Raw genomic sequence first — 22,825 nt, 5'->3', positions numbered from 1 at the left:
GGAGAAACAGCTGTTAAGCCTTCCCTTGCTTGGGTCTCATGTTGTTTTGTCCCACTAGCTCCTCCCCCCTCTAAACATGGCGCGGCTTGTTTTACCCCGTTAGCTCCTCCCCCCCGCTAAACATGGCGCGGCTTGTTTTACGCCGTTAGCTCCTCCCCCCCGCTAAACATGGCGCAGCTTGTTTTACCCCGTTAGCTCCTCCCCCCCGCTAAACATGGCGCAGCTTGTTTTACGCCGTTAGCTCCTCCCCCCTCTAAACATGGCGCGGCTCCGGGTGCCGCAGGGTCAGGCCCACTACGGTCTTGCTGGGATCTACATACAATGTGAGTTTTCTCATCTGCCTTTATTACAGCTGCATGCACGTGTGTGGGTGGTTTTAACGCTGTGGCTTTTGCCTTCCGCTGTTCCTGTCGGCGTTTAGCCTGTAACAGCCAAAACTTAGCACACTGCAGTTCCAACTGCGCCTTCTTGCAAAATGCTGCTTTTTGTTGCAGCTGTGTTACTAAGTTTTCACATTCTGTCACTACCAAGTTTCCCTTAAACCCATATTTTTTCTTCCATTTATTTATATTGAGTTGACCCTTGTTTATCCCATTCCATAAATTTTACATCGCCCTCTAATACGGCGGCCTCGCATTTCAACGAGGACTTACCCATTGTTCCTGACATACAATCAGCCTGTGCTTTGTCTCGTACAGACCACGTGTCTTTATTGAGACCTAAACCCAAATCCGCCCTTCACTGTGTACTTCAACAGACCATGAAGTTGAAAACCGTTAGATTTTCTTCATGCTGCTGCTTCCACTTCAATGGCGGCTTTCACTCTCACTCACTTTCACACACACACATACGCGTATTTATGGCGCCTATTTTAAATCTTTGTTTACGGTGAGAACACCAAAATTCCAAATTAAGGCCAAATTAAAATTTCTCCGTTGGGCGGGAGTTACCAATTTACTTTCTCCTTTCGGCGAGAACACCTACGGTACCGTTTTATGCTTTATTTGCTTTTCCCTGAAAAGCTAACTTTCCCTGAAAGTTACTTCGGCCGGTGCCCCTCGTGAACCCTGTTCTGAGGGCGCTTTTCCCTGAACAGCGAACTTTCCCTGAAAGTTACAACGGCCGGTTACCTCACGAACCCGGTTCGGAGGACGTATACTACAGTTTTCCCTGAAAAGCCAACTTTCCCTGAAAGTTATCCTGGCAATCGGACCCGGTCCGACTCAGTAGTGTACGATTTGTTTGTGCTTTTCCCTGAAAAGCTCCGGCCGGTTACCTCACGAACCCGGTTCGGAGGACGTAGACTACAGTTTTCTCTGAAAAGCCAACTTTCCCTTAAAGTTATAATGGCAATCGGACCCGGTCCGACTCAGTAGTCCACGTTTTGTCCTACCTGGTTTCTGTCGTCTTCACTTGGTGGATCGGGTCTCGAGGAAAGCGTTCCCAGCGACCGCGGAGAAACCTATGAAGCCGGGCCTGGCGACAAACGTCATGCCCCAGGTCTTTTGTGCAGCGCCTCTATTGCAGCTGGCTGTCCGGACAGTCTGCCGGCGTCCCTCCGTAGTCATTGGGAAAACCTCCTCACTGCCCGCCCGGCTCTCGAAGGACCAAAAAATGTTAGGTTCGGACCACCGTTAAATAAAGAAAGACACAGAAACCCGTAGTTGATTTTTTACCTGCAGGGAGAGTCTCAGTCAGCTAACACTCACGTGCCTCTGAAAGAGAGTCTGACTTTCTTCTTCCTGCCGGTGCTTTTATTTTAGCATCACGTAAGTGTGTGTGGGGGGTGTGTGTATGTGTGTGTGACGTCAGGAAACAGGCGTTACCTGCTTTCCTCACCTGGAGGGTCCGGGTGTGTGTGAGTATGTTTTGTGCTTACAATCTGATGGTCATGTGCATGTTTATGAACACATTGTGATACATAGAAAAACAGTTAAACGTTTATCTATTCTAACAACCTCCTTGAATCTGGACAGGAAGACATGAAAAGACAGATCCCCCCCGCAACACGGCGTGTCCCCATTCTAGCGCTCTTCCTCGAAAAAGGTTAACCATGAAACCAATTTTAGCGCAGTCAGAGGCATAGGCATTCTTTTGTTGTCTGAAGACTAAGGAGCACTGGGTGAGAAATCCCGTGCATTTCCCCAACTCACCATGGAAGACTTCTGGTGTGGGCAGGGCTTTCTCAGAAACCTCTGCGGGCCCGGGTGTGGCAGTTGCTCCAGGCGGAGGCAATGATGGCTGAGAGGAGGAAGCAGAGTGGAGTGAATGCGCAGGCAACATGGTGGTCTCCAACATACCTTTTAAGTCGGCCAGCTGTTGGGTGGTTGCTCCCAGCTGGCTGGAGATCAGGCGGAGCATGTGATCATGGCGCTGGAGAGTTTCCTCTTGAATGGCCAGGGTCCGGTTGATAGGATTAGCGTCCATGGTGTCCGTTTGTGGCTGGATCATTCTGTCAAGGCGTGGGGGAAAGGAGTGGACACACAGGCAGTCGCTGAAGTGAAAAGGTGTTAGTTTATTTACAGTGAGATATGAAATGGGAATGTGAAAAGGGGTTGCCACAGTCACCAGGTGAGGAGTTGCGGAGCACAGGTTGAGCGAGGATGGAGGGATCCGGGGTACAGGAGGGAATCCTGGGGAAGCAAGTGGTGGCAGGGTTGGCGAGTGTGGGGGGCAGGCGGACTCCAACAGAAGATAGCAGGGCGGCGACAGAGGACCAGACTGCTACGGAGCAAACAGGCAGGAACTTCCACAGGAATCTGAGGCAAGGAGCGGAGAGTGCTGTTTCCTTTCACTAATGGGTTTGCAGAAATCACATAAAAAGTATACACGCAAAAAAAAAAAAATCCAGATGTTTCATCGATCAGCTGCTAAAAGCATTTCCTGCATTTGAATATCAGCCACCTGTAGTTTTTTTCTTGAAGGCCTTTCATAGCTCCACTGGTGATGAAAACTAATGTTTGACTATGGCTTTCTGAGGACAAATAGGGTGCAACTATTGATTATTTTAGCAATCAAGTATTCTACCAATTATTCTATTAATTAATCAGATAAAAAATAATTTTTCGTGTTAACAATTCATCTGCATATTTTAACTTCCGTACTGCAGATTTCTCTGTGGGAAACAAGGTAGATGGAGCAGCTACAAAGTTCTCTTTTCTTCATGTTGCTGATCAGGTGGTTGATGAAGGATCTCCACCTGTTTCCCAGTTGCTCCACCTGACCTCACTGTCTCAGTAAGGGCTCTGCCTCTTTGCGCTGCAGACAGACTGAAACAGCTGCTGCGGTTGTTTTTGTTGAAATACTGGGGGCTGCATGAGCTTAACGCTGTAATGCTTTTTATTCACAAGCATTATCCTAAATGCGTTTCTACTGCAGGTCTATTTTTAGTCGCTAATCAGGGAATAAAGCATAAAAAACATTTTGACGGAGCCCCTCGATACTGGCAGCAAACTGGCAGTGACGTGAGGTTTGTTGGTCCCGGACTCAGGACCACTGTGTGTGTGTGGGGGGGTGTGTGTGTGTGTATATAATTAATTAATAGCAGGTTTGTCCTACAGGTTAACATGAAAGGGTGGTGTTGGCCGCATCTAACCAATCTAAAAGGGGCGTTTCGCGCAAATCATGGCGCTTCCAGCTGATTAGGAACTGAAACTCTGAAGATAACCTGCTCCCGACAGTTTGAGTTTTTATTCTCTTAATGCAGACTCGATCGAGAATAAAGATAAAGTATTAAAACAATTATATTCATAGACTTAGTCTGTTACAGAGTTGATGAGTCCGCACAAAGGGTTAGTTTCAATAAAGTAATTTAACATAGTGTAATGGGCTGAATATATATCTGCCTGAATACTGTCTATAGGAAATAAGTCTGTTGAAGTAACAGCTAAGATGATAAGTTACATTTTAATATTAACTAATCCCGAAGAACCAGAGTGATGACCAGAGATGTATAGTAAAGAAGTAGAACTACTTAAGTACTGTACTTAAGTACTAAAATGCAGTATCTGTACTTTATTGGAGTATATATTTTTTCCCCTACTTTCACTTTTACTCCACTAGATATTTTTGATTAATTTAATACTTTTACTCCATATATTTTTCACGTGCTGAATCGTTACTCGTTACTATTATTAAAACGTTATTAATCATCCCCAAGTCATAGTATCAATGCCAGAGCGGTAGATGGCACTGTTACGGTTTATGAAGCTGGCTCATCATTGGGCGATTTGAGCAATCAAGCCTATAAAAAAAACGCAGGCTTCGTCTCTGCCTTTCACGCTGTTGCTTGCAACTATTGAGGACAGAACGCGTCAGCTTACTGTCCGATATCGAGATGGATGATGTCCCAGGAACACCAATACCAACACCATGTTCTAAGACTTCGACTGATCCTGGCGAGGGTGATGAAAGCCTCCACCCCTGCTCTATGTTTTCCTTTGTCGGACAAAAAGACAACTTGTATCGAATGAAGTGCCAACTCTGCCTCCCGAAACATTGTGAAATCATGGCCTTCAAAAATTCCCCATCAAATCTGAAGAAACATATCAAGGTAAGTTACTGCTAATAAATACAACGACGAAGATGTAAGTAAGCGTTAGTTCAGTTCTTCCTGTTCACTCAGGACATAGCAGCTAACGTTACCTAAAGCAAGCCTAGCTGACTAGCTGTATACTCATAGCCTCTTACATTATAGCATATAGGGTCAGTTCATGGTTGTGGTACTGGAGTAATAAATAATATTAGATTAATTGCTATTGATTGCTAATGCATATCTAGTTTTACTAATTTGTAATGTTGCCTTATAACGTTGTCCGTTGGTGTGATCAGCATGCCCCAACATGCCGTGAATGTGAATCTTTGTCTGCTAGCAGTTAAATTCTGTTATTCCGCAATAATTTGCCATTTGGATAATGGCTAATTTGGGCATTTTGTGATGCAAGTAGGTCAGTTTATGACTGTTTCTCCTACTTTTTTGGGGCAATCAACTCAAAGTGATGGCCTTGTCTGCATTTCAAGTTAGGCCTATTGCTACAGGGTATTGCAAGTAGACAGATTATTAGCATATCAGTAATGGATTGTTTGTTGTGGGATTGTTTCCCTTTGTCTTTGAGTGTAGAATTATAGTGGATAAATCCCTTTAAATTAAATTGATTTTGCTTTTATTCATAGTATCACAGCACACTAGTCACCTGTGTTGATATGGCTTTTATTATTTGATATAATTCTGAAAAAGTAAAGCTGTTCGTCTGGTTTCAGAGCAAGCATGACTGCCACTTGAAAAGATATGAAGATCTAACATCAGTTAAATGAATGAGGAAGACAGCAACTCCCTCCTCCTCCTCCATCAAGCAGCGACATTAGAGAGCTGGACAGCGGCCCATAGATCGGTTGACAAGGCCATTGTGAATTATGTTGTCCGAGGACTTCAGCCTTTCAGCATCGTAGAGCAGGAACATTTTAGGGACTTTGTGTTTGACCTAGTGCCAAATACCAAAATAATGTCAAGAAACACACTCACATCTAGGATTGATGATGCTGCCAAACAAATGAAGATCAAAATTATCGAGGCCATGAAAACTGTGGACTACATCGCAACAACCACTGACTGCTGGTCAGTCAGGCGGCGTAGTTTCATTGGGGTCACGGCCCATTGGCTGAATCCTGAAAGTTTAAAAAGGGTCTCTGTGGCCCTAGCCTGTAAAAGATTAAGAGGCTCTCACACTTTCGACCTTCTGGCAAACGCACTTAATGACATCCATGCTGAGTTTGAAATTCGTGGAAAAATAGTAAGAACAACCACGGACAATGGCTCCAACTTCATCAAAGCCTTCAAAGTCTTTGCTGAAGATGAAAATAACAGTGCTGGTGCTCAAGTTCAGGAGGAGGAGGCAGAAGAAACAGACCAAGATGAGGAGGAGGTTGAGTTTGTTGATGCATCTTCACTTTTGGATGAGGATGATGGTTTTGAGTTCCAGCTTCCTAAGCACCAGCATTGTACATGCCACATTCTTAATCTAATAGCCACTACCGATGCCAACAAGGCAGTGTCCAATGACTCTTACAAGAAATTATACTATTCAACATTTGGCAAATGCAATGCACTGTGGAATAGGTGGTCAAGATCCTCAACAGCAGCTGAAACTGTGGAGGATGCTTGCTCCCTCCAGCTTGTGCGACCGGTTGCAACAATATGGAACTCTGTGTTCATGGCTGTGGAGAGACTGCTCAGGATTGTCAAAGAGAAGGGAGAGGCAGCCATGAGAGTTATCTGCACAGACTTGAATATTCCCATGTAAGTACTACAAAAATGATATTGTAATCATATTGAATTGCAATTCTGGTATATATTGTCTACTTGTACAACAATTGAATTTAATGACTAATATTGAATGATGAATCATTCCATCGCATGTGTTTTTGTCTTATTGTGACGCTTAACTTCTAATGAAACGTTGTCCGATGATGGAAAACCCGGAGCTGGTGGCTGCCGCTATTCTGCTTCCAAAGTTCCGGACCAATTGGACACAGGAAGAGGAAACAATCAAAATAGGTAAGAAAGGGAACACGCTCAATTAAGATTTGCATATTAATCATACACCAAATGCTTACAAACATGGCTATTAGTGGTGTATGTCCTTTCTTGCCCTGCATAGTCATAATTTCCATCATTTCATACTGACAATGTTTTCACCATTTTCTATAATGTACTGTTATATTTTAGGAATGGACTATATCAAACAACACATTGAAGACTTCTCGTTGCAGTCTGTTGAGGTCAACAAGTCGAGCTCATCTGATGAAGAAGAATTTTTTTCTGGCATGATGGGTTCAAAGGCACAAGATGGAGCCAAACAGCTAGATGCGTACCTGTCCTGTTCAGCGGATAACATGGACTTGCTCAAGTCTTTTCCTGCTGTGTTTTAGGCTGTCTATTAGGTTAAACACACCCCTTCCAGCATCAGCCGCCTGCGAGAGGCTTTTTAGCATCGCAGGATTAGTCTTTAGCCCAAGAAGAGCAAGACTAAATGACTCCAACCTTGAGAACCAACTGCTTTTGAGACTAAACAACAGATTTCTAACTCCCTAACTGACTGCTTTATGATATAGGAAGGGAATACACTGTGGAAAAAGCACAAGCGGGGAAGAGAAGGGAGGGATACTATGGGGGAATCTGTTTACAAAGACATTGTGTGTTGTAAGGTGCCCTAATCACTTTTGTTCTTGCATGAGCACTACCTGTATGTGACCTACTGGGGGCATTCCAAGTAGCTGGTTAAGAGACGAACCTGATTAAGTTGACCTGGAGGCAGTGGTTAACCTGTTGATGGAAGAGCTCGATGCTTCATGTTGATGCTTCTGGGCTGTTCCATCATAAGGTTTACCATTAGGCTTAACTTGTCCAGGTTTGTATTTTAGCTGCTCTTTGGACTGCCCCTCTGGCCTTTTGAGATGTTTTATTTGTGTTTGTTTTATATTTTTTGTAAACACTTGTACAGTATGGCCTTTTATCATTGTACTGCTGCTTCAGCCAAATACATTGTGCCTTTCAAATGTTTGAAATAATATAAACAATGATAATCAAACTTTTGACTGCCTTTCTTTAATATACACAGTACTTGTACTTTTACTTGTACTTGTACTTTCAGTACTTGAATAGCAATTTTTGAAATACTTCTACTTGCAATACTTATGTACCAAAAAAATTGAATACTTCCGTACTTCCACTTGAGTATGGTGTTGAAAGAACACTTCAACTTTTACTCAAGTCAATTTTTTGATATAGTACTTGTACTTCTACTCCACTCCTCTACTTCAGTACTTTATACATCTCTGGTGATGACAGAAACATCAATTTCACCACTATATGAGCTACCTGGTTATTCTTAGCCTCTCTGAAAGGACTGTGACAGTGGGCTCTGTCTCCGTGTCAGGGTCTGGGTCTGAGGGATACCCTTCCTCCTTCTCCCCGGGAACAAATCTTTTTTTTTTTCGTGCTCTTTCACGTCTTTAAATAAGTCCATGGTGTTCGCACAGTAGAGAATTTTCTCCCAAAATACACTGAACTTACAGGAGACAAACTAAAGTATCGATCCTATCACGCTAGTATTGTTCAATACCAATACCAGCGTTGTATCGATACTATCGATATTTTGGATCGATCCGCCCACCACTAAAATACAAACATTAACAAAAGTAGCCTATTGGAAAACTTACAGACCTATTCTTGGAAAAGCAAATATGTTTGGTACACCAGAGCATTCGGATCATATTCCGATTGCAAAAACTACCAGACATGACAGGCTTAAAAAAAAACAACAAAAAAAAAAACTGCAGTCATGTCCAAAAGCTTTGGACATGGACTCTAATAAAGAATATATTTTACAAAATGAACATAAAGTTTTATTCAGCAAAAAGTCAAACTAGCAAATAAGACCATAAACACATCAGGAAAGTGTTCACAGATCAAGGGAGCAAAATACTGTTTTAAAATTATGTCCATCATTTGTATACTATGCTGACACAGCCTAGAAATCTACCAACATGAGCAGCTTTTGAAGCTAAATGCTAATCTCACCATGCTAGTGATAGTGCAGTGTAGAAGGTTCACCATCTCAGTTCAGTGCTAGTATTGATATTTAAGAATAAGAGCGATGGAGGCTGTTGTGAATGCAAATAATCTTGCAGGTATTTGTTCACTGACCAAAGTTCTGAAAAAACAAACAACAATTTCAAAATTAAAGTGATGAAAGATGAAAACCAAAGAGACCAATAAAGTTAAGTTGACCGTGAAGGAAAATTAATATCTGTGCCAGGATTTTGTTCCAATCCACCTAATAGATGTTGAACTATTTCACTGGATAAGTAAAAACCTGAAGGTGCTGCTAAGTTTTGTCATCTCTCTCCCATAGTTTGTGTTTGTCCTTGTCCCTCTATGTTCTCCATTTTTCTCTTCTCATTTCCTCACAGTCTTGCAGCAGCTTCCTGAGCCTGGTTCTGTGTCTTCCTGTGAAAATGTAGTTCTTCATCCCTACTGTTACCATGTGCTTGTTCATAGGGGATCATGTGATTGTTGGACTTTTGTCTCTAATATTATATTTTTCTTAAATATAAAGCACCTTGAAATGACTTGTTGTGAAATGGTGCTATATAAATAAAATTGAAAAAGTGAACTTGAAGTGCTGGACTTCACCAGGGCTGCCCTTTGTCACAGATTCTGTTCTTAAGTTTTATGGACAGACTTTCTAGGCGTAGCCAAGTGGTGGAAGGCTCCTGCCTTGGTGGCCTCAGAATCTCATCTCTGCTCTTTGCGGATGATGCGGTCCTGTTGGCTTCATCATGTGGTGGCCTCCGGCCCACATTGGAAAGGTTCGCAGCCGAGTGTGAAGTGGCTGGCATGAGAATTAGCACCTCTAAGTCTGAGGCCATAGTCCTCAGCTGGAAAATGGTGGAATGCCGATGCTGGCTCAGGGATCAGTTGCTGCCCCAGGTGGAGGGGGGTCAAATATCTTGGGGTCTTATTCACGAGTAATGTGAGAAGGGGATGGGAGATTGACAGACAGATCAGGGCTGTGTCTGCAGTGATGTGGACGCTGCACCGGTCTGTCGTGGTGAAGAGGGAGCTGAGCGTGAAAGTGAAGCTGTCGATTTACCGGTCGATCTACATCCATACCCTCACCTATGGTCATGAGCTCTGGGTAGTGACCAAAAGGATAAGATTGTGAATACATGCGGCAGAAATGAGCTTCCTTCAAAGGGTGGCTGGCCTCCCCCTTAGAGATAGGGTGAGTAGTGCAACCATTCAGGAGGGGCTCAAAGTAGAGCCGCTGCTCCTCCACATCAAAAGGAAACAGTTGAGGTGGTTCGGGCATCTGACTAGGATGCCTCTTAGGCCCCGGGGCAGAACCAGGACATGCTGGAGAGATTATATCGGCTGGCCTGGGAACGCCTTGGGTTCCTCTTGGATGAGGTGGCTGGGGAGAGGGAGGCCTGGGCTTCTCTCCTTAGGCTGCTGCCCCCGTGACCCGGCCCCGGATAAGCGGAAGAAAATGGATGGATGGATGGATGGATAAAGTGAACTTAAGTCACCACAGATATTTGGATTAATCCTCTGCGAACCATGGATGTCTGGAAAACATTTTGGGGAAATCTGCCCAACAGTTCTTGGGAAAGTTGGAAAAAGGTGGTGGACCGATAAACATTTGCCACATCCACAGAGCCATTCTGCTAGTGTGCAATACTTCTATTAGTATTGAGCACTGTTGGTGTCAGCTACAACCAAATAAATATAAATAATATTGTTTTGTTAAAATGACTAGCTTTCATCTCAAATATATTTTTCATATATAGTTTATCTCAAATGTAGTTTACATGCAGAACAATATGGCAAAACGACATTATAAGTGCATTTACATGTCAGGTCTGGTAAATCCTTTTACTCATACTGATTTACTTTTGATTCTTGCTTTGAAAAGCTGTGCAAATACTATTGTTCTTAATCATACTCATACTTTATTTGGATAAGAATGACAGTCAACAAACAAAAAACTAGACAGTGATGAAATACCTTAAACAGAATTGATATCCATGCAAAGCAGACAGCAAGTGGTAAGTGCTTTTCAAAGGACCTGATGAGCTTGTGATGATGCCACATTTTCCAACAAACATCAGCGTGAGTAAGAGAAAAAAGTTTTTAAATGATTAACAGATTTTCAAGAGCAGATGGAGTCCATTATTGAGGCGATTTGTTATGTCGTCAAATTTCTAAAGCAGGAAATAGCACTACTGAATAAATCACACATATTTCAATGTCTGGAAATGAGAATGTGTATGTGTGTGTCTGTGTGCGTGTGAGTGTGAGTGTGAAGGTGGAGAGTGGTGGGAGAGATGGGGCTCTGCTGTTTTGATGTTGGAACAGGGAGGAGGTCAATTCAGAAATTTTTCAGCACAGTGACAACCAGACACTAGCTCACTAGCGTGGAAGAGCACAGACGCTGATTACACAATTCCAACTCTGTTTACGAATATGAGTCACACAGCATCAGCAATCAAATCAAAGGATTAGAGAAGGAGCTTGTTCATAAGACAAAGAGGCATTTCAGCACCCACACATTTTTGCTTTTAGAGTTATAATTCACAGCTAAAAAAAAACCCAGACCATAACGTGTTGATGTTAATTGCATCTGCTTGTATTCCACTCTACCTGCTTGTTTATGTTCTCAGCAAAATGTGGAGCTTCTGCTCATCAGAAGTGTTACCAGGTCTCTTGTTTGCTCATATCCCTTCTACTCCCCCTCCTGTTTTATGCCCTACTAAAACAAAGTGAAAAACAGCTTCATTAATTCTATAAACCACAATTATAATGTGGCCCACATGTCAGCTGGAATAGCTGAGGTTAGAAAGCTCCAAGTATCTGCAGGCAGCCCCAGAGGAAGTGTAAAACCATGTAAATCGCTGAATTATGTTTAAGACACAGCTCCTCTTTGAGGTTTCATTTGCATCAATGTCACCCATTCAGTTTCAGGTTGGACTTGTTTCCACTCACTCGAACCACTTCCAGGTGAAGAAACAGTAAGAGGAATCATAAGGCTTGTCGGCTAAGCCATTGGCAAAGTGAAAGGTGTTGCAACATGCGAAATCCTCTCTTAGAAATAAGTGCAAAGTATAAAAATAAAAAAAAAATGCTTTTTATACAATAGTAAAATAAGCTCCAGGTGCATTGTGTCAATATTTTCACCAGACAGATCTTGAGCCAGCCCTAATTTCTTTATATTTTTCTAGGAAAATAGTAAATAGTTGCAGGGATTTATCAAAATATGCAAACATATGTGGAAATGCATTATATAAAGCAAAGGCAGAGTCAGTACAATTGCGACAAACTTGACAATTAATATTTGTTATGATCATCTTTATTCTTCCATATAGCCAGAACTCTATTGGGCAAGTGTTTTTATAATTTCTTTAAGTACTCTTCAGATATAATTCTCCAGGCTTCTTGAAAGGACATTCCAAAGCTCTTCGTTGGATATTGGTTGCCTTTTGGTCCCTATGCCAAATTTGGTCCACCCTAAGTATCAGCTCCCCTGGTACAAACAGAATAATAGAGTGTATGCTGTTAAATGCCAAGAGGATTGCTGTGAATTATACATCAAGGAAACCAAACAACCACTCCTAAGCACTGTGTTAGACAAGCCATCACTCTTTTGCTGTAACTACTACCAGGGTCTCATTTCAAGGGCTCATCAGTATTTTTTTACTAAGCAGTGACAAGATTTTCTCATGATTGCCTGCCTGTTTTGAACAGCAGCTGCACAGACGCAGCCATCATCATCAATGGGGAAGAAATTTAAGATGTGGAACACTTCACTTAGCTGGGATCTAAAATGAGCAGGAACAGTGATGTAGAGGAGACAGTGCAAGAATTTCCAAAGCTGGCCAGGCCTTCGTAGCACTGAAAAGTACTTGGAGAGCAAAGAACATCAGCACCACCACCAAGATCAGGTTCTTCAACAGCAATGTCCTGAGCACTCTCCTGTATGGCACAGAATTATCGAAAATGACATCAGACCATCAGTCACAAACTAGAAGTCTTCCAGAACCGCTGCCTCAAAAGAATTCTGAACATCTTTTGGCCAAATACAATTTCCAATGCTAAATTGCACCAAAGAAATGTGCTTCAGACGATGGCGAGCTCTGGTGACGGCCTTATGCACATCTGCGTGCGAAGAGGATTAGTAGTAGTAGTAGTCTGGTTTAGCAAACCTTTTAATGCCGTGCATCTTTCACCAGCTTACAATGCTGTGATTTCAGCCATTCCCCAACACTCTGTGAATGGTAGTTACAGACATTGATCAGTGGTGATGATAATTTGCATATTTGATCATGAAACTGCTCATTGTTAGTCAGTGGTGCTAGTTTTGGTCATTATGCAACTGTACTGTTTATAAGGTTGGGGAAACCTGCAGCCAGCTGAGTTTGAAGTGATGAAATGACTATCCCCCTGAAAATGCTACATCCAGATGAACAGAATCAACTTTCTGGGATTTCCTTATTTGGATGATTGAGCATGCATCACAAGGCTCATTCGGAGTTACTTTGCTGGAGCAAAAATACATTTTTATGCTTTTCAAACTTTTTTATATTTGGCATTTTTCACAGATTCAACTCATTGGAGTAAATGATGTGTTTGTTTTTTTTTGGTTTTTTTTTACAGGCTGCTGTAACAAAGTCCCTAAAAATACATTTTAAATTTGGTTATTTGCTAAGTTGCCAGTTAAGTGTAGACACAACACTGGTTCATCCCTTGAGTTAGGTGCTTTTCTTTGTGCTTTAATGATTTATAGGCCAGTGTTAAAAGGCTTAACAAACAAACCTTCCTCTGAAAATGGTCAGAAACAAAGACTGGACTGAAAATGTCCTAAGAAAACTTTGAACATCGTATGGAAAGGCTACTGAAGTACTGTCCAAGACCACTTTAAAAAATTACAAGACTGTCTGGGGGCAGCACTGTGGCACAGTGCCTTTCTGTGTGGAGTTTGCATGTGCATTTTCTCCGGGTACTCCAGTTTCCTCCTGCAGTCCAAAAGTCATGTAGTTAGTTGGATCAGGTTAATAGGTGATTCTAAATTGCCCATAAGTATGAATGTGTGTGAATGTTGTCTGTCTCTCTGTGTTAGCCCTGCGACAGGCTGGCGACCTGTACAGGGTGTTCCTTCCTATCACCCTATGGCACCTGGGACAGGCTCCAGCCCCCAGTGGAAGAGAATGGATGGATGGAATAAAGTTTGGCTCCTTGGAAGCAAAACACAAAGAAATGAGGGGTGGCACAGAAATATTGGACATTACTCTATATACCATATATATTTCCATCATCTGAAAAAATAACTTTTTGTTGTCTAGTGCAACTCATTGTATTGTAAAATGTAATAATTCTATTGTACTGTGGTGACCTATTCTTCCAGAATAGCCTTATCTAAAGATGTTGGATGCAGCATAGCACAGTGCTTTATAGTTTATTTTTGGGCATGATCTTGCAGAGTGCTGTGCTTTATTTAAATATGCTGCCCCTTCCAGCTGGAACAATGTACAGAGGGACTTAAAAATGTCAAAAGTGATTACTGGTGGTTTCAATTTTTAATGGTGTGGAAAATAGCACTATTGCTGAGTACATGTGCTTCTTTATTGTCTCTACTTTGCTCTGATAGTTTTAAAATGTGCTTACGCATCCCAATTTAATATTATCTACACTTTTTTGCTCTGTGTCACACATGTCTTAACCTGTTTATGTTGTTTGATTTATTGCTAAAAAATGTTCTTTATGCACTCTTGACTTAAACTCACAAAAATAGTTCTGCTTAGATAAAGAGAAAAATCTGATAATAGTACAGGTTTTGCTATTTTTGCATAAATATGATCCAAACATCAGTGAATTTTCACATCACTTCCAAAAACAGATAAGGACAAGTCAGTTGAACAACTGAGACACAATATATTATAAATGGTATTTAATTCATTGAAGAAAATAATGCAAATGGCATGTTTGTGAAAGGAAAAAGTATGTGAATCTCTAAGATTAGTAGTAAATTTGAAGATAAAATGTGAATTATTGTTTGCAGTGAACAAGATTACAAATAGGTCACCCTGTTTTGATGAGGGGTTTTGTTTATTTTGTTGTTGTTTGATTTAAGTCTGATCTTAACAATCAGGCTGTGATGATCAGGCTGGAAAATGTTACAAAATCGTCTCTGAAGACTGTGGACTCCACCAATCCATAGTCAGACAGTCTCTGTATAAATGGAAGGAAATGAATTGCATTTCTTATATTCCACAGAAGTGGTTAAGACAAAGGTCATTTCAACAGTGAGGCATTTGGTAGACAGGGAGGTCATAAGAGAAGCCAGAGTAATTTCTAAGCAGCTGAAGATCCCTCTAGTGCTGGCCAGTGTTCATGAGTCCATCATCAGGAGAACACTGAACGACAATGTCTTGCATGGCACAACTGCAAGAAAAAAGCTACTGCTCTCCAAAAAGAGCACTGCTGCTCTCTGTACTTTCTTAAAAATCACATAGCCAAGAAGAAGGTAGCTGGAACAATGCAAGACCAAAGCGCTTCTTGGCTTAAGTGAAAAGCATTCTATTCTACGGAAGGAAAACACTGCACTGCAGCATGAATGAATTTCATCCCAACTGTGAAACATGGTGGAAGTATCATGGTTTGGCCATTCTCAATTATATGAATGATTTCAAAAGTAAAATGCTAAGACAGCTAGCCATGAACTAAACCCAAAGAGACAGTGGGTCATTCATCAAGGCGCCAACCCTGTCTTTCCAAAGTATGGTCAAAGAGGAATGAAGATAATGTTTTGGTTTGTCCAAAGTGGTCTGGTCATAGCAGTGATTTTAATCCAACAATTTGTGATTCTAATCCCCCCCACCCCCACCCTAAATGAAGAAACAAACAAATCAGGAGAACAGGTTTGAGACACGAACCCAGGGTTGGGCCATTGTTTTACTTGCAGTATAAATTTGAGCAATGTAGTGATACCACTATTATTTAAAGCTGGTTTGGGGAGGTTTTTTTTGTTTGTTTGTTTGTTTTTTTTGTTTTATAGAGGCTGTCAAGTCAACCCAAGAAAAAGACGACATAGACTGTATTCATCACTTGTTTGGTGCATGCTGTTAAATACTTTTATGGGCATGATAAATGCAGTGCAATGAAGCAAAAAGCACGAGCTAAAAAAATGACTTGGTAAACTGGAATCTGACAGATGTAATGACTTCCATGTCCTTGGTGGTGGCAGAACACTGTTTTTAAGGTTTGGAGTTTCCAGCATTAGTGTTAATAAGGACTGCTTTCCTTGCATCCCACTAAAATGTGGAGCAAATTCAAACCTGATGTGTATTGCAGCGACTTCAACAGCCCTTCATCCCCTTTGCTGCCGAACAGTTTGAATAGCTCCACTTCATTCGTCACTGCTTTGGGGTTCAGCCTGTCTGGTCTTTTGTGAATACACAAGAAAACAAAAAATACACCAAATTCATTAGTGGTTCTTTTTTTGAACATGCTTCCAAGTCCAATCAGATAAGTTGCTTCAAATATGGTTGAGCCTGTTTAAATGGAAATATTGTGGAGGACTGACTGAATAAAAGCACCCACTCTGATATCTCTTTAAGAAGCTTGTCAACGATCTGTTTGTCCACATTTTGGAACAATAGAAACAGCTTGACCTTGACCTCTGAGTCCTTGGCTGGGCCCTCCTCCTTCATTTTGTCTGCCAGACTTACTATATCAGCAAGAGTTTCTCTCTCCAGGGCAGAGGCGATGCTCCTACCAAGAATCTTAACCACGGGCTCTCTGTTTTCTGAACAACACAAGAGGTGAGGTTTAGTGATTCAAATTCAAATCCAATGAGTTGGAGTCATTCTGAACTATCAAAACAGCTGGCCTTGAATGAACAGTGTTGTTTTTCCCAAACAAAGCTAACATTATCTACCCATAACAAATCAACTGGCCGTGTGAAATAAGCATTACTGTATTCATCATGTGTCCATCTGTCAAATACACTGCTCAAAAAAATAAAGGGAACACTTAAACAACACAATATAACTCCAAGTAAATCAAACTTCTGTGAAATCAAACTGTCCACTTAGGAAGCAACACTGACTGACAATCAATTTCACATGCTGTTGTGCAAATGGAATAGACAACAGGTGGAAATTATTGGCAATTAGCAAGACACACTCAATAAAGGAGTGGTTCTGCAGGTGGGGACCACAGACCACTTCTCAGTACATATGCTTTCTGGCTGATGTTTTGGTCACTTTTGAATGTTGGTGGTGCTTTCACACTCGTGGCAGCATGAGACGGACTCTACAACCCACACAAGTGGCTCAGGTAGTGCAGCTCATCCAGGATGGCACATCAAGGCGAGCTGTGGCAAGAAGGTTTGCTGTGTCTGTCAGCGTGGTGTCCAGAGGCTGGAGGCGCTACCAGGATACAGGCCAGTACACCAGGAGATGTGGAGGAGGCTGTAGGAGGGCAACAACCCAGCAGCAGGACCGCTACCTCCGCCTTTGTGCAAGGAGCCCAACACCGTGCCGGACACTTGGCATTTGCCAGAGAACACCAGGATTGGCAAATTCGCCACTGGCGCCCTGTGCTCTTCACAGATGAAAGCAGGTTCACACTGAGCACATGTGACAGACGTGACAGAGTCTGGAGATGCCGTGGAGAATGATCTGCTGCCTGCAACATCCTTCAGCATGACTGGTTTGGCAGTGGGTCAGTAATGGTGTGGGGTGGCATATCATCGGAGGGCCGCACAGCCCTCCATGTGCTGGCCAGAGGTAGCATGACTGCCATTAGGTACTGAGATGACATCATCAGACCCCTTGTGAGACCATATGCTGGTGCGGTTGGCCCTGGGTTCCTCTGAATGCAGGACAATGCTAGACCTCATGTGGCTGGAGTGTGTCAGCAGTTCCTGCAAGATGAAGGCATTGAAGCTATGGACTGGCCCGCCCATTCCCCAGACCTAAATCTGATTGAGCACATCTGGGACATCATGTCTCGCTCCATGCACCACAGACTGTCCAGGAGTTGGCAAATGCTTTAAGTCCAGGTCTGGGAGGAGATCCCTCAGGAGACCATCCGCCACCTCATCAGGAGCGTGCCCAGGCATTGTAGGGAGGTCATACAGGCACGTGGAGGCCACACACAATACTGAGCCTCATTTTGACTTGTTTTAAGGACATTACATCAAAGTTGGATCAGCCTGTACTGTGTTTTTCCACTTTAATTTTGTATGTGGCTCCAAATCCAAGCCTCCATTGGTTAATACATTTGATTTCCATTGATGATTTTTGTGTGATTTTGTTGTCAGCACATTCAACTTTGTACAGAACAACGTTTTCAATGAGAATATTTCATTCATTCAGATCTAGGATGTTATTTGACTGTTCCCTTTATTTTTTTGAGCAGTGTATATATCACCGTATCTCTTGTTGGCAGTGGCCCTAAAGTGAATACATATCTGTAAAGAATTACCAGTGGCAGCATAATTGGAGGGCTGTAGAAAGTAACAAGGAGGACAAACAAATTAAGTCTGTGGGTTATGGAGGAATGCTGGTGGCTGGACTGCTTGGGATGCAAATTAGACCCAAATTTACCTTCTAGACATGCCCAAACCTCCGCCAGCTTCTTATCATCTGCCAGATGAAGCAGTTTAGAAAGCTGGCTGAAGCTGCGTATATAAACAGTTGGAGGAGAGAGCTGCAACAGTGGATGCCCTTCACTATCTTTTTCATGGGACTGAACATCTGAGTCACTGAGTGGGAATAAAAACGAGAAACTTTAATTGCCAGAAACACTTAATGAAGATCAGAGTCTTTGTTTTTGTACTTGTCCATGCTATGAGACACAAAGGAAAGTACGCACTGAAAGGAGAACAGAAAATATGATGAAATAAAGTGGAATGTTCTCAATCTTACTGAAGCTGAAAACAAATTAATTACAGACCACAGCTTTGAGTAAGTCTCAGGTAAAACATTTGGACACCATGGTGACAGCATATCCTGCGCAGGCACGTAATACTGAGAGCTGTGGCCAGCCAGCTGCCTGCCTCATGATTAGACCAACTTGATGTCGTAGTCTGTTTTGAAATCAGATGCCACTAAAATGGTACTCCACTGGAGTGGCTCCTCAAACACATGTTCAGCTTCCTGTGGGTGTTGGGAGCTAAAGTGCTCCACAAAGTGCAGGATTTCTTTCAACAAGGACTCATTCATTGGTGTGAACTCCAGTTTGCCAGTACCGGAGCTGGCTGTGGTCCACTGGGCAGCCCTGGTCAATGATATTCCCATCGCAGTGTCTGGGATACTCTGAACCATTTGAAACACTGTTGCTTTTAAGGCATCGGCATGATTCTTTGCTTCTGGGCTTGGAGCCCCATTTCATTAAAAAGATCATTTGAGTCAGTTGTTTCATATGTTACAAAACCAAAACAATAAGTAATTTAACTGATGCACTAATTGAAAGAAAATCAATCAGCATTTTTAAAGATATCATGTAACTATTTCGTTGCTGTAGCTTCTCAACTGTGAGGACCTATCCACTGTTGGGTTTTGCACTGTTGCTCAGCCAGAACAGGCAATCTGAAGATTTTTCTAACAGATAACATACAAAAGAAATGAATGAGAGAAGCAAATTACTTGATACTGCCAAAAAAAACATTAGTCGCAGACCCATCAAATTTGCACTGAATGTAACTATATCATGTAAATTGTTTCACTGCCATAATAAAGAGATAGTTGAAGTATTTAAATGTTCAGACTGTGTCTCCATGGTACTCAGGCTGCTGTTAACATAATTTTTAAAAAATGAAACTACACAAAGACAAAGGGGACCTTTATACTCATTTCAAGCTCCATCTTTTGTTTTTGGAATCTACTAGAGTAGCTTTGCATGATTCACAGTTAAACATAATCCCTATTTATTTATCCCTATAATCCCTATTCTAATACTGGGCCTAGTTGCAGCTGTTCATTTCATTAACTGTGGTAAATAAGCATTTTGGCTCCTGCAGTTACATAGTCTGAATAGCAGGTGGGCACAGCTTCATTGCCCACAGCAAGAGCTGTGTTCCTGAGATGTCCACATTAGGAAAATTCCCTTTAATTGATATCTTACAGAACTGTGAGCAAAAATGTGTTAAACAGAGCAGTTAGTTCTGTTTGAAGTCTGAGCTTTATGCTTACTGTAATACTCAGGCATACACTGACCTTGTGATTTGAAACTGTAGCCATGTTTAACATGAGCTTCCACCACTGTAACAGAAAATAACTAAAAGCTCAATAGGCTCCCATTTACAATAATAAGTGGATAAGTAGGAAAGTAAGTAACCTTATAAATAATGGTCAAGTCTTAATAACCGGTAAGTCTTTTTTCAGTTGTTGGATAGATGAAGAAATAAATACATATTTCTCCCTCTAATTAAAAAGAAAGAAAGCTCCAGCAGAACCAGCCTCAGGGAGGGGTGCTATCTGCCACAACTGGTTGGGGGTGAAGGGAGGGAGACATGACAAAAGACATAATGTGGAACCCAGCCCCTACTTTATGCTTTATCAAAAAGGAAAGCTTTAAACCTAATCTTAAAAGTAGAGAGGCTATCCATCTCCGAAATCCAAACTGGGAGCTGGTTCCACAGAAAAGGGGCCTGAAATCTGAAGGCTTTGCCTCCCGTTGTACCTTTAGGAACCTCTAGGAACTACTAGTATGCCAGCAGTCCCATAGCAAAGTGCTCTATTGAGGTGATGTGTTCCTGTGAGATCTTTAAGATAAGATGGGGCCTGATTGCTCAAGACCTTCTAAGTGAGGAGAAGTATTTTAAATTTCATTCTTAATTTAAAAGGGAGCCAATGAAGATAAGTGAATATGGGAGAAATATGCTCTCTGTTTCTAGTCCCTGTCAGCACTCTCACAGCAGCATTTTGTATCAGATGAAGCTTTTTTTAAGGAGCCTTTAGGACAACCTGATCATAACTATTTGGTTTAACTAATTGGTCATCCAGGTCTTTATGTCTTTAAGAGATTCATGAAGTTTAATTATTTGGTTTGTGCCATCTAGCATCATGGATAGATGAAGCTGGATATCATCTGTATAGCAATGAAAATTTATGCTTTGCTTTATAATAATTCTGTCCAAGGGAAGCATGTATGATGTAAATAGAATTGTTCCCAGCACAGAACCCTGTGGAACTCCATAATTAATATCAGTATGTGAAAAAGGTTAGGGTTAGGGTTACAGTCACAGAACAGGATAGGGTTAGGGTTACAGTCACAGAACAGGTTAGGGTTAGGGTTACAGTCACAGAACAGGATAGGGTTAGGGTTACGGTGAGAAAATAGGATAGACTTAGGGATATGACCACAGATCAGGCTAGGGTTAGGGTTACAGTCAGAAAAAGGTAGGGTAGGATTAGGGTTTACATGAACAAATTGGAGTCAATTATGATATGATTCAAATCACTATGGCACAGTACAATACCCACGGCATATTCTAATATTTGTAATAAGATACTATGAATGCTGCACTGAGGTCTAGCAGGACAAACACAGAGATGAGTCCACTCTCAGAAGCCATAAGAAGATCATTTGCAACCTTCACTAATGTGATGAATTTTGAATCCTGACTCAGACTATTAAAATAAACTATTCCTCTGCAGATGATCAGTTAGCTGTTTTCCAACTACTCTTTCAAGAAGTTTTTAAATAAAAGAAAGGTTAGAAACTGTGTATTATTAGCTAAGACAGCTTTTTCAATAATGTTTTAAGTACTGCCACCTTAAAGGCCTGTGTTACATAGTCCATTAATAGAGGTAGATTGAGCAAGATTGAAGCATTAATTAATCTTAGGACTTCTTTGGGCAGTCTTGTAGGAATGGGGTCTTATAGGCATGTTGGTGGTTTGAAGGAAGTAATTACTGAAGTTAATTCAGAAAGATGAATCAGAGAGAGTGTAAATAAATATTAGTGGTATCAAAAGTAGTTGCATGTAGCTCCACATCTGTGCGATGGTTATAAATATGTTTTTTCTCTAATGGATAAAATTTTGTTTTTGAAGAAATTCATGAAGTTACACTATATGGCCAAAAGTATTCAGTCACCCATCCAAATTCTTGAATTCAGGTGTTCCAATCACTTCCATGGCCATTGAAAGAATGGGTTGCTCTCAGGCACTCAGTGAACTCCAGCATGGTATTGTGATAGGATGGCACCTGTGCAACAAGTCCAGACATGAAATTTCCTGGCCACTCAATACTCCACAGTCAACTACTGGTGGTATTATAACGGGGAATTGGGAAAGACAGCAATGCAGCCATGAAGTGGTAGGCCACATAAAATCACAGAGTGGGGTCAGCAGATTCTGAGTGCGCAGAGGTGACCAACTTTCTGCAGATCCTGCAGATCCTTCAGATTAGCTCAAGAACAGTGCATAGAGAGCTTCATAGAATGGATTCCATGGCCGAGTGGCTGTATCCAAGCCTTACATCACCAAGCGCAATGCAAAGTTTTGGATGCAGTGGTGTAAAGCATGCCACCACTGAACTCTACAGCACTGGATGTTCTTTGGAGTGATGAATCACATTTTTCCATCTGGTAATCTGATAGACAAGTCTGGGTTTAGCAGTTGCCAGGAAAATGGTATTTGTCTGGCTGCATTGTGCCAAGTGTAACGTTTGATGGAGGGGCAATTATGGTGTGGGGTTGTTTTTCATGTGCTGGGCTCAACTCCTTAGTTCCAGTGAAAGGTACTTTTACTGCTTTAGCATATCAGGACATTTTGGACAATTTCATGCTCCCAATGTTGTGGGAAAAGTTTGGGGATGGCCCCTTACTGATCCAACATGACTGCACACCAGTGCACAAAGCCAGGTCCATAAAGACATGGATGAGTGAGTTTGGTGTTGAAGAACTTGACTGGCCTGCAAAGAGTCCTGACCTCAACCCAATAGAACACCTTTGGGATGAATTAGAGTGGAGATTGTGAGCTAGGCCTTCTCATCCAACATCAGTGTCTGACCTCATAAATGCGTGTCTGGAAGAATGGTCAAAATGTCTGATAACCACACTCCAAAAGCTTGTGGAAAGCCTTCCCAGAACAGTTAACGCTGTTATATCTGCAAAGGGTGAACTGATACATTAAACCCTATGGATCAAGAACAGGATGTCACTCAAGTTTATATGCTTGTCAAGGCAGATGAACAAATACTTCTGGCAATATAGTGTATTTTATTGAAGGTTAAAGGAATGCTTGGCTCAACAGAG

The 22,825-nt window shown here is 41.8% G+C and overlaps 1 pseudogene; it reads right to left on the bottom strand.

The window, feature by feature from the left end:
- LOC115799913 (armadillo repeat-containing protein 4-like) overlaps window positions 1-18,861 on the bottom strand; it is an 84,880-nt pseudogene extending 66,019 nt beyond the window's left edge.
- Between the last annotated feature and the right edge of the window lie 3,964 nt (window positions 18,862-22,825).

The sequence above is a fragment of the Archocentrus centrarchus genome, chromosome 20 (genome assembly GCF_007364275.1).
Source record: "Archocentrus centrarchus isolate MPI-CPG fArcCen1 chromosome 20, fArcCen1, whole genome shotgun sequence".
NCBI lineage: Eukaryota > Metazoa > Chordata > Actinopteri > Cichliformes > Cichlidae > Archocentrus > Archocentrus centrarchus.
The sequence above is the reverse complement of the archived record's forward strand: the minus strand, read 5'-3'. Positions and strand labels throughout refer to the sequence as shown.